The sequence below is a fragment of the Pleurodeles waltl genome, chromosome 10, assembly GCF_031143425.1.
Source record: "Pleurodeles waltl isolate 20211129_DDA chromosome 10, aPleWal1.hap1.20221129, whole genome shotgun sequence".
Lineage (NCBI taxonomy): Eukaryota > Metazoa > Chordata > Amphibia > Caudata > Salamandridae > Pleurodeles > Pleurodeles waltl.
The window spans coordinates 345,810,756-345,823,431 of record NC_090449.1 but is presented as its reverse complement, the minus strand read 5'-3'; the positions used below and the strand labels follow the sequence as shown (position 1 = coordinate 345,823,431).

The 12,676-nt window shown below is 40.1% G+C and overlaps 1 long non-coding RNA gene across 1 annotated transcript; it reads left to right on the top strand.

The window, feature by feature from the left end:
* Positions 1-6,570: 6,570 nt before the first annotated feature.
* LOC138261549 (uncharacterized) lies at positions 6,571-10,212 on the top strand. The gene is made up of 2 exons (XR_011199111.1): positions 6,571-6,846; positions 9,804-10,212. It is a non-coding gene; the product is annotated as an uncharacterized lncRNA (long non-coding RNA).
* The last annotated feature ends 2,464 nt before the right edge of the window (positions 10,213-12,676 follow it).

Sequence of the window (12,676 nt, the reverse complement as noted above, 5' to 3'; positions counted from 1 at the left end):
TCCTTTTTCAAAATTGCGGGAATCCCACAGGCAAATGTGTTCCCACCTGCCTTATACATTGTGTCAAACAGGAGCTGGGAAGACAACTTTGGAGCTGTCAATGATGAACAGATGTGAATACAGACCTTCATTCTTTGCTTGCTTCTTATTTGCAGCTCAGTGACACAGAGAACACTACATCAATTTGCCTTTCAAGCTGAACAAGCAGAGCAAAAGCTGATTACATTTAGCCCACCAAAATTTGCCAGAAGAAGAGATATTTAAAATTGGTTGGATGTTCATATGGGCTTTCCGGCAATTTACCTTGCAAACAATTTTCATAGGTATAAATTGTTATTGCAGGCAGTACTTCGACATGAATTTCATTTGTTGAAGGTATTAGCTGTATGTTGCTCACTACCTCAGTTAATGCCTAGAGTTGAGGCTAAGAGTAGATTATGAGATAAAATGGTAATTAACAATCATTTACAACTACTGGCGTGGGGACAAAGACCCTATACGCATTATTCATGCCACTACCAAGAAATCCCGCCCCAAACTGTCCATCACCATTTATTGCAGCATCAACACAGATAAAGAAGTACATGTAATTCTTGGAAGACTTCCATGAAACTGCCTGTCAGTGTTGTTGAGAAGCCAGGGAAAAAACTCCCAGCATTTCTGCGAAACCTATCAACAGATACTGACTTTTGGAGGCATCAAAAGGCACGGTTTATTAGCTGCCTGTGAGTGTTTTGCCAAAGCTGTTCATATCATACCACTAAATAGCGTCAGTCTTCTTTCAGCGTTTTGGTGGAACTGTTAACTCATCCCCACTGGCATGTAACCCATCCTAACAACCTTACAATCTGACCCTGTCTAATTTATAAATGCCTTACTGCTAAACGTATTAATACCATAAACAAGCCCCTTACTTTTTCATGGCTATTTATCATGGATAGTTACCATTGGGTTTTGGAAATTATTCTATAGTTCATGTTTTACTGAGTTGCTAAATATGGACATCATGCCATTAAAGGCTCAAAACACAAACATTACTTGATATAAATGATTTCAAATAACGACGTTTGGATGAGATTTTGCATACACCTTAGCATCTAAATTGATGAGGGAGATTGGTCTACCATTTTTAGCTAAATTTAGATCTTAATCGTCTTTTGGTATAACAACTATGGTGGCTTCACTTGCTTTTCCCAAAACAGACCCCGAAGTGGCAAAATAGCGGAAAAGGTCTGACAACATAGGGACCAGAGAAGTGACAATTGATTTGTAAAGCCATCAGGGCCTGGTGCCTTATTTGATTTAATGGTTCCTATTGCTAAGTGTATTTCTTCCGCACTGAGGGGTGTTTTAAGTTTCTCTTTGTCTGCCTGAGACAGTAAAGGAAGATTTAATTTATCTAAATAGGCTCTACAGACTGCAGATGGTATCTAAGAGTCATCATGATATAAAGATTCATAGAAGTCTTTACATACATCCAGAATCTTTTGGTGATATGTCTGTATGGTATTTCTTTTATCTTTAAAGGAGCTAATACGCTTTTGGTTTTATTTGTGTTTTAAATAGGATGCATGCATTTTCACTGCTCTGTTCACCTCACAAAGTCTTAAGCCTTTGAACTTGTTGATTCATATCTTTGCCTTTTGGCTTAATACTGTAGTCTGTTATATTCATATTTTTCATTCATTAAAAGAGTGGGAGTATTTGGGTCAAGATTTGTTATGTGGCAGGCCTCAAGTTTCTTAATTTTGTTTTCTAGGGAGTTTAACTTATTATTATGTTTCTTATTTAGTTTTGCTTTATTATCGATTAAGGTGCCCCTAACTGTGGCTTTTAGTGCGGCCCAAAAAATAGGTGTCTCAATACTAGGGGAATTATTTCCTTTGGTACGAATAGTCATTTCTATGCATAGTTTATGGGTGATATCTTTCATAGATTCATTGTTGACTCACCAGAGATTATTTTTAGGTTTAGGGTTGGTCCCTATGATTGTTAAGGATATACAAGAGTGAGCTGAAATCAGTCTGGGTAATATGTCAGACTGATTAATAAGGTGTGTATGAGCACCTGACAGGAGTAAGTAATTTATTTTCGAATATGAAGAACGAGGAATGAAAAGAAGGTATACTCCCTGGTGTCCGGGTGTTGTAGTGTCCAGCAGCCTTTAAATGGAATTTACTACAGATATTTAACAAGGCTTTGTGAGATTTTGAAGACTAAAGAGGAAATTTTGATTGTCTACCTAGCATTGGATCAAGTGCAAGGTTGTGGTCTCCACCAACAATCATTAGTGAGTATTCAGGGATATTTTTTAGGTATCACTCAAGGAGTCCTAGAATTCTGGTATGTCAGAATTTGGACCATAAAGATTGAATGGATGAATGTGTTTTCCATTGTGGTTGAGTTTAGTGTGTATTAGCCTACCTGTAATATCTGCTGAGTGTAATGTTAAAGTAAGATTGAATTCTTGGAGATAATTGTTATTACTCAATTGTTTATTCATTGCGGGGGGTAACATATACCCTCACTTACCCATCTATTGTTAAGTGAGATAACTTCCTTTTGGCCAGTTTTAGTTTCTTGTAGTAATATCAGATCTGCTTTAAGTTTTGAAAAATTATTCTCAATTTTGTTCTTCTTGACCAGCTGATTTAGACCCTTAACTTTCCGTGAAATAATTTTCAAATTTTTATTTGATCTTCGGTTAGCCATATTACTACAGTTGGTATTTGATGGAATTTACCACGTCAGAAGTGTCAAGATGTATGAACACTAGAATACAGTGCATTGAACAGTATGAGCTATATATAACCTGCATTCTACAATTATGATTTGGAAGAGTGAAGTTCGGACCATATACAGGTGGGATAAATTGTGGTGACAATATTATGAGCTGAGTAGTTGTTTATCATTGATACATTCGGTGGTACAATGAGGACAATCAAGATAGCCAATGTAAATAAGACGCATAAACATAAGAGAGCAATGAAAATGAAACAATGAAACCAGCCAACCAAAAAAGCCCTAAAAATCTCTTTCCCACCAGAATTTTCATAGATGTATGGCACAATTTGAGGTATTCTTCTGTTTTAGATGATGCATCTTCCTACAACGCTGATTCATTGTGCTGCATCAGAGAATTTGTTTGTAATTTGAATAGTGTTAGCTCTTTTAGTGGTAAGTTCCAACTGCATTGCATTCATATTTGTTTTAGTAGATTTAGTCAGATCATCTAATTTCTTTAAAATCATTTCCATGGTTCTATTAATATCCACTTTTCCTTTTATCGACGAATCCGGTCCTCAGTGGTCAACCTCGGAGCGTTTCGTTGAAGATTTTAATTATTTTTCACCCATATTCAAGTTACGGTCACCACACAAATGGGATTGCAGTAAAGAGATTTAGTAATATCTACCAGCTGTACTGCTCTACTATTGTACTCATCTTAATTTCAAACTATAAGCATGTCAGTTTCCATTACTGAAATAAACAAGCCACTAATGTTAGTGAGCCCAACAATAGATATCCAAGGCAAGTATTGATGAATTGCCTTAATGGCAACAAATAATTAGCAGAGGATTTGAAAAGTTGCTGTGACCATGACCAGGCGTTAAGATATGGTTTAGTAACACCATGTAGAACTCGCAGGAATATTCAGTGGAAACATTTGCAATCCGATTTTCAAAACACAGGTATTACATAAGGGTGTAGCTGAGAAACGTACAGTGCCATATTAAGGCCAGGCAGAGCAGGAAAACTGTTGAGTTATAGCACATGGTCTGAACAAAACTTGATGCATATTTCGAGGCAAGTCAGCGAAAGCGGTGTTGGAAAAACGTGTGCACTGTAACAGTGAGATAATATTCATTTAAACCTTGTTCCCTTGTTTATGGCAAAATAAGCATGAAAGGTTTCTGCGTGGAGCCATCATAGAGTCAGTCAGCTTGGTGAAAACAATCTTGGGATTGCACCCGACTCCGTTTACATGATAAAACAGAAGGAAATATCCCACTGCGTGAAGCTGTGGTAAGACAAGCTAGATGTGTAAGTACCTGTGAGGGTTCACAGCGCTGTTTTTGGTGCAATGGTGTTACCGGCTTTCTCCGTTTCCCTTACTCCTGAGCTAAAGGCCCAGTGACGGCCATGTTGTTGAAAAGGACTCAGTGGTACAATCGGGTAACAAGATTGCAAGTGGGCTCAAATTTAAGGCTGACGAGGTGTTTACGGCGCCTGAGTCACAAACCAGAGATGGGTCAGACTGGCCTGTAGGGCAATACATCAGTGGCTGATGGACTTGTCTGACAGGTAATGTGTGTTTTTTTGGCTTTTTGTGGGCTTTCTTTATGGTCTGTTGTGGATATTATTACTGTTGATTACCCTGATAATAAAACAAACATTGCCTGCAACAAATTCAAATCTATGCAGTCTTCCATGCCTCACGAAACATTTATGCAGCGTGTTTGTACAGGCTTAAAATTGGCCCAATTTGCAAACAGGCGCCACTTTTTTTGCTATTCAATTGCTAATGGGTGCCACTTTTATTTTGGTGCCTGGGTCTATATTCCGTCCCAGTCCTACCCTGGTAGAACACCATGATTTACCTTGTAGTAGTGTTACTAGTGTAGCACTGCTCTGCCGTAGTATAAATCAGAAATTGTGCTAGAGCAAAGGAGAAGTGTCAGTTGTGTATTTTTAATGACTTAATGTGATGTTGCAGAATAAGTACAATTTTATGACAAGACCGGAGGCTCCTATTATGCTTTCTTTTCCTGCTTTATTTCAAACAGCAGCCAAGAAGAAAAGCACGAATCCCAGGGGATTGCAAACAAGCAACCAATGGGATAACAGAAACTAAGATCATTAACCAATCAATGCAGAGCATCACATAAGATATACCTATCCTGACTGCAGGCAGCCCTCTTTTCTTGCTGCTCGCAGTCAAGATAAGTATACCCTTCATTGCTCCTTATATTATCTGTTATTTCCTTGTATTTATATTATATTATATGTTCATTTATTATCGTGTTAAAACTCTTGTTGTATCGTTTCTTGTGAATATTTGTAATACTTGGTAGTTTGACACTTCAACACGTCTTTTTTCTCGAATTCCGTTTGTCAGAGGCGCGTCGCCGCGAACGTTCTATCCTGAACGCCGGCTGACGCGACCTCTACTCTGGCAGCTGGCTTCAGTCCAACACATTCCTTTCACCGCAGAGCGTCGCTGGGTGAAAGCTTTGACAGCTCTATCGATTTTTTCTGCCGCTTCACTGCCATTCTTCGTTTCGCTTCTAAAACACGAGTTAAAAGCTTGAAGGCTTTTATTGATTTTGCAATTAGCCACACTTGTATAAACAAAAGCAGCTGAGACTGTTCATGGAGAGCCGGCAGTAATTCTTCTCAAGAGTTCCTGCATATTTGTTCGGTGAGTCACAGGTCATGAACCTGAAAGCTTGTGTTTTCAAATTTAACCCTTTTAAACACCGTTTTTTCTCTCTTTGTCATAGCTATGGATTTTTCAGACTACTTTAAATCTAATGAAGACTCTCAAGAAGACTTCTCCTATAATTTAAATAGCTTCATTCAATCCTCTGTCAAGAAAGCAGTTTCTGCTTCTATGGACAAAATTTCTAAACAAATTCAGTCCACTATGTCCTCATGTCTATCTCAATCGCAAATGGCCCATTCTGCGGGGGAAAGCAGAAAGCGCAAAGCCCCGGAGGCTTCTCAAAGTCAGTCTAATGACTCATCTGCGCTTATGGTTGGTGAGTCAAACTCACACGGGATAGAGGACAAAGTCCCTCAAAGGCCTCCCAGTTCGGAGGGGAATAAAAATTTGGGTCAAAAATGTAAAAGTAAGTCAAAAAATGTCCCCAAGACCCAAAAAATTGTGATTGAGGATATTAAAGATACCGATGACGATGCTGATTCTATTGTCTCCTCGTCAGACATTGAGGACGATAATTACTCTAATTTTTGGATCGGACCTCTTCCTAAAAAATCAAAATTAGCTTCATCTAGCCAATCCCATCCCCCCCTCTTAGATTCTGACAGCAACCCCATGTTTGACCCTGGACTAATCCACCATCCTAATTCGACAGAATGGGTTCCCTCCGATCATGTAGCAAAATATATTTTAGCTAAATTGCGACTTCCTCTAGACAAACAAGTTCGTTCAAGACTACGAGCTGAATGTCCCAGACCTTCCCTCCCGTTACACATTACCGATACCCCTGCCATAGACCCGTCCCTCCTAACATTCTTCTCCAACTTTGGCAAGGACCCACGCAAAGGGGTGGACAGAGCATGGGCTCTATGTCAAGATAAAGTACTGGATCTGGTCGGGCCGTTATCCCGCATTTTTGATCTAGCTGAATCAGCTAGAGCCAATGATGAGTCTATTGACCCAGAAGAACTCTCTCTCTGGACTCAAGAGAGCTTTTTGCTTGCTGGGTAATGCCAACTCAGCCATGACGCATGAACGCCGTAAAGGTCTTCTGCTTAAGCTTGACCCTAAACTTGCAAATTTGGCGTCTAAAGATCCAGGAGCCAAAGCCGAATGCTTACTGTTCGGGGACAATTTCATAAAGGAACTAGGCAAATATGTTACCACTTTTGCTTCAATTAACAAAGCCCAACAATCACTTAAAAAGGTTTTTAATTCTCGGGTTTTTGTCAGGGCCGGTAGAGGCAGAAGCCGCTCCACCGGCCGCCCTTCCAGAAACCAAGGCTTCAGAGGTTCATTTGCTTACCAGCAACAACAGCAACAAGACTTTCGTCCCCAGTTCTACCCCCAGCGCTCCAGAGGATACAGAGGGAGGAACCAACGCAGATCCTACAACAATTCAGGTAAACCTTCCTTCTGGCCATCCTTCTGTAGGGGGTCGTCTAAAATTGTTTCTCCACAAATGGATAGAGATTACCTCAGATCCCTGGGTACTCAACACAATCAAAGGTTATTTAATAGAATTTTACGAGAGTCCCTATCAAAACTTTCCGCTGCCCCCTCTCAAATTTTCAAAAGAAATGTCAGACCTAATCTCTGCAGAAATACAAGAGCTTCTTCAGAAACAAGCTATTCAACCGGCATTTCCCCTTCCTTCAGGCTTCATAAGCCCACTGTTTTTAGTAATAAGAAAAAACAAGAAAATCAGACCAGTCATCAATCTCAGGCAATTCAATCACTTTGTTGTATACAGACACTTCAAGATGGAAACCATTCTCCAGCTCCGAGATTCCCTACTTCTCAACGACTGGATGGTCCGTCTAGATCTCCAAGACGCATACCTAACAGTTCCAGTTCACTACTCTCACAGAAAGTTCCTTCAATTTCAATAGAATCTCAATACCTATCAATTTACTTGTCTTCCCTTCGGTCTCTCTTCAGCTCCTTGGTGTTTCACAAAGCTAATGAAACCTATAGTAGCTCTTCTTCGATCTCAAGGTTTCAGATTAATAATATACTTAGACGATATTCTTCTAATGCATCAAGACATTTCTACTCTGAAGTCCCAACTCGCTTACACCATCTCCCTTCTTTCAGACCTAGGCTTTCTAGTAAACCAGCAGAAGTCAATATTTACCCCTTCACAAAAGATGGAATTCTTAGGATTCCTGATCAATTCCCCTCAAGGTCTCCTTCAACTCCCGATCTCAAAAATAAAACACATCAAATCCGAGATAACCCTATCTTTACAGCAGACTTCTCTCTCCCTCAGGTCTCTTGCAAGAATTGTAGGTCTTCTTTCTTCTTCAATTCAAGCAATCTTTCCAGGCCCTCTTCACTATCGGGCTCTTCAGAGATTAAAAATTCGTCATCTTCGCAAAGGTCTTGCTTATTCAGATTTCATCCCCCTCGATCTCGAATCCCGTACAGAACTCCAATGGTGGCTGGATCACCTCGAAGCCTGGAACGGCAGGACCATCTTTGCCTCAGTCCCAGATCTTGTGTTAGAATCCGATGCAAGCCTAACAGGTTGGGGCGCAAGGTGTGGTCACATATCGACTGGAGGCACATGGTCTCGACAGGAGTCTTCATTGCACATCAATTATTTTTGCAATAAGGACTTTCACCAAAAACAAAGTTTCTTGTTCCGTACTCCTTCGTATGGACAATCTTACAGCGGTAAGATATATAAATCACCTTGGCGGTACCAAATCCAAACCACTAGCAGAACTGGCAAAAAGTTTTTGGGATTTCTGCCTTCACAGAAAAATTTCAGTTCAAGCGGAATACTTACCAGGTTCTCTCAACTCAGTCGCAGATTGGTTTTCTCGTCATCTTTCAGACTACAGCGACTGGAAACTTCACTCTTCAGTCTTCAACTCTATCCATCACAAGTGGGGTCCCTTTCACACAGACCTGTTTGCATCCCGTCTGAACACTCAGCTACCTTGTTTCTTCAGCTGGAGACCAGACCCTCATGCGTTAGCGACCGATGCCTTTCTCCAACAGTGGGATTCCGCAACGCACTATGCATTCCCTCCGTTCATAATGATAAACAGAGTCCTCAATCATCTCCGACGACAAAACGCCACTATAGTCTTAATAGTTCCGTTCTGGCAAGCTCAAGTATGGTTTCCCACTCTCCTGGAGTTAGCCGTCGACTTTCCCGTCCTGCTATCCTCCTTTCCCTCACTACTTCTCAATCCTCAAGGTCTTCCCCACGATCTCATTGTCAACAAAACCCTGTTTCTATCCGCTTGGAAAGTCTCAGGTCTTCATCGTCTTATCCAGGAATTTCACTCGAAGCTTCAGCTTATATCAACAGCTCCTGGGCTCCCGGCACTTCCAAAGCATACAAGTCAGCGTGGTCTATCTGGTCTAGCTGGTGTTTGGGAAAATCATGCGATCCCTTTTCAGCAGATCTAACTTTAATAGCTAACTTCCTGGCCTCTCAGGCTAGCGCAGGCAAATCTTACAGAACCATTAATCTTTATAGATCAGCATTGTCGCTACATCTTCCTCTTATAAACGGAAAACCAGTAGGAGAACATCCTATGATTTGTCGTTTATTAAGAGGAGTGAAATTTTCCAATCCACCAATTCCCAAATACTCCACCATATGGGACGTCAACCTAGTCCTTCAAATGTTTATCTCTTGGCAAGATAATGAATCCTTATCTCTGAAAATGCTTTCAGCCAAATTAACAATGTTACTGTGTCTTGTCTCTATAAAACATTTGTCAGATGTAAGAGCCTTAGATATCTCGGCTCGTCAATTCACTCCGTCTGGTATTCTATTCAATGTGTCCCGTCGTACTAAAACCAATATTACCTCTGTGTTTTATCCCTTTTTTCCAAATCAACCAAAACTCTGTGTAGGAAACTGTTTAAAAGTTTATGAACAAAAAACGGCCGATCTTAGAACATCTTCTGCTTCCCAACTTTTAATCTCCTTTAGGAAACCTTATAAACCGGTTTCTTCTCCTACCTTGGCTCGTTGGGTCAAATGGGTAATGTCACTAGCGGGCATTGATACTTCAAAATTTGGCGCCCATTCTGCTGGAGGTGCCATGGCATCAAAAGCCTTTTGGGCTGGCTCAAGATTGGAGGATATTCTAAGATCGGCAGATTGGTCTAATGATTCTACCTTTCGTACATTTTATTGTAAACCTGTTAATTCAGCAACTTCTATTGTAATTGACATGCTTTAAACAAGCATAATAGGAGCCTCCGGTCTTGTCATAAAATGTAGATTTTCCAAGTAGTTTATGATGGAAAGTCTTAATTTTATTAAAGACACGGAGGCGAGTATTATCCCACCACTTATTGTACTAATCTTGTTATCTCCCTCCCTTTCTAGCCAATACCAACGCTTCAGCATCCTCCTCAACTTAAGTCAGCGGATGCCTTTCCTTCACGAGGATCTCATTCACCACGACTTTCACGAAGCTCGGATCTGTACACCCAGCATCTGGTTAAACCATACATTGTTCCTAATTTGGACAGAATTCAAGACTTTTTTGCTCTAATTCTAGCAATATGTTTGATCTGTTGTATAGTACCTTTGTTTAAATCTGTTTCTTGACTGTCTCGCAAACGAAAAGAGGGCTGCCTGCAGTCAGGATAGGTATATCTTATTTGATGCTTTGCATTGATTGGTTAATGATCTTAGTTTCTGTTATCCCATTGGTTGCTTGTTTGCAATCCCCTGGGATTCGTGCTTTTCTTCTTGGCTGCTGTTTGAAATAAAGCAGGAAAAGAAAGCATAATACTCGCCTCCGTGTCTTTAATAAAATTAAGACTTTCCATCATAAACTACTTGGAAAATCTACATTGTTGCAAATATACAGCAACCAATCTTGTTTTTTTAATTCAATCTGCAGTCCTCGAAACCTGTGCAGGATACTGGTAGTGTGGTAAGTACTTAAATGCAAACTTAAATCAGGTTTGTCTTAGAAAAAGTAGTCATACCAGAGAACTTACCAAAGAGTAGCAGAAGACAGGTCATTTAAATGATAACTTACATCCACATGGAAGAACTCTCCCAGCAGAGTTAATGATTTGGAAAACAGAACTACAAGATTTTCCCCAGTTTTACCTGGTAGTAAAGCCATGTGGTCCATCCTTAGATAAATCAAGAATTGTACCTGGCAAATCTAATAAAACAGTTGGAGATTTCTTTCTGTATTTCCCAAAAGAGGAACACTTCTCATATTGGATAGGTGAACTGGTAAAAGAACATGTTGTGACATGCCAGTCTATTTTAAACATCATTGTTTTTCTTAATTTCAATCTGCAGGGAGTTTCTAATGTAAATTCCATGACCTCATCTGTAGAAAGCTTGCAGTTCCCACATAAAAACAGCAGCAAACAATGTGCCTTCTCCAGAAGCATTGAACATGATCTAGAAGTCGAAGTGCCACTGGCGACTGAGGTACTGTGAAGTCATTGGCATAATAAATTAGTAGTGTTCAGATCTAGATGGTCAAGACTAGTACTATGTCAATCACCACCATTACACCTTTTAGAGCAGATTTGCACAATGGTAGCCCTTATTTTCATCAGTCTGCCTCACACCCTTTTCCAGGTGCATAAGCCTGCCTCTGAGCAAAACAATATGTCCTGGGAAGGGCTCCGAAGTATGTGGAACCAGATCGTGTGAAGAGCGGTGCAGTACGGGAAGCTAATTGAGGCGGGAATCCCAAAATTACTCTGGTCCTCAACAGCTGCCAGGAATGTAAAAAGGCAAAATCCAGCCAACAAACCATCCATGAACCGGAAACTGTCTGGTTCGTGGGCAGTTCGGAGCTTCGTGCATCATGTGGTGCTCCCTCTCTTATGTGGGTCTGCTGACTAGCGAGAAACGCACCAACATTATGAAAACCCGAAAGTAGCCAGTTTTTCTGTTTTAAATGTCATTTATGGTCCTGCATCAGTCTGCAAAGGGGTTTGAGCAAAAGAACGGATTTCACCTGTGTCAGCATTTGCTAAATGTCTCCATTCAACCATAATATTGGACGGTGAACACCACAACCTGCCAAAATAAACCCAAAGCAGGCTTGAGAAATATGACCTATGGAGACTAGAGTACTGTAGTGTTTTAAAATTGCTTTAGCTAATCACATTAGCTGAAATTATATCTGTCATTCCTGTAATGAATCCGGCGTATACAGAGAAAAAGGAAACAACTGAAACACCTCAGTGGAAAACAAGAATTTTCCCAAGTGGAAACTGCAAATTTAGGATTACTGACTGGATGCAGCCTATGCCATTTACAGGTGCCTAACACCCCAAATGCACATTATATTGTGGTAATTATGTGCATAAGCATGCATTGCATGTTTAGACTGCATGCAATGAACATGTAGTATTTGCACACTTACATCATGAACGTCTTGAAAAAGTGAGGAGTATTACAAAGAATTGTGAATTAAAGATTTAGCAATGCAATTGTTAATTTACACCCAAAAATATGCATATATTTTTTACTTCACTTATGGCTGTGTAATAGGTCACTTTTCCGAATTTGAGACATTGTACTTTTGAATGTTATACTGCTCCATAGGCACTTCATACCATTTGTAAATGACATGTAGAGCATTAGCAAAGGTACACTTATTGGCAGAAATTTATATACCTAACGTTCTTATTGCTTATGGGATTTATAGAGCACACCATCACTCATCAGTAGTTTCTCTGGGCCAAATATGATAGATATTTGTTCCCCCTACTTCACTTTGACAGTTATTGTAAGAATAGTTAGGATTTCAATGGGGTCTTGATTATAGCAGATTTGTTTCAGCTCTCGACTAAAGTGGAAGAGCGTCCCAAAATTCAGCTACTAGTATGGAGAAACCTCTGCCTCCCCATTTTTCAAGCTTGTATTTTGGGACCGCTAACTGAAGTTTGTTCATCAATCTAACTGATCATGTAGGGTTGTACTTTTGTAGTTCCTGAAAAGGAAAGGCACGAGCAGTTTCATAATAGATTCTGTGATGTACACATGCAGTTTTAATATAAGTTTTCCTACTTGGGGGATGGGTACTCAGAGTTTCTTGAACATTTGTGAATTACACCCCGCCCCTTCCTATACAAGTGATGTATTTATTTCTACACAATGTTTTTGCCATTTACATAGAAAGGTATATCAGTGTGAGTCAGTGCTTAATTTACATATAAACAAGTGCCAGGGACCACGTTATTGCTCATGGGGCACTGTAGGTAGCATTTCTG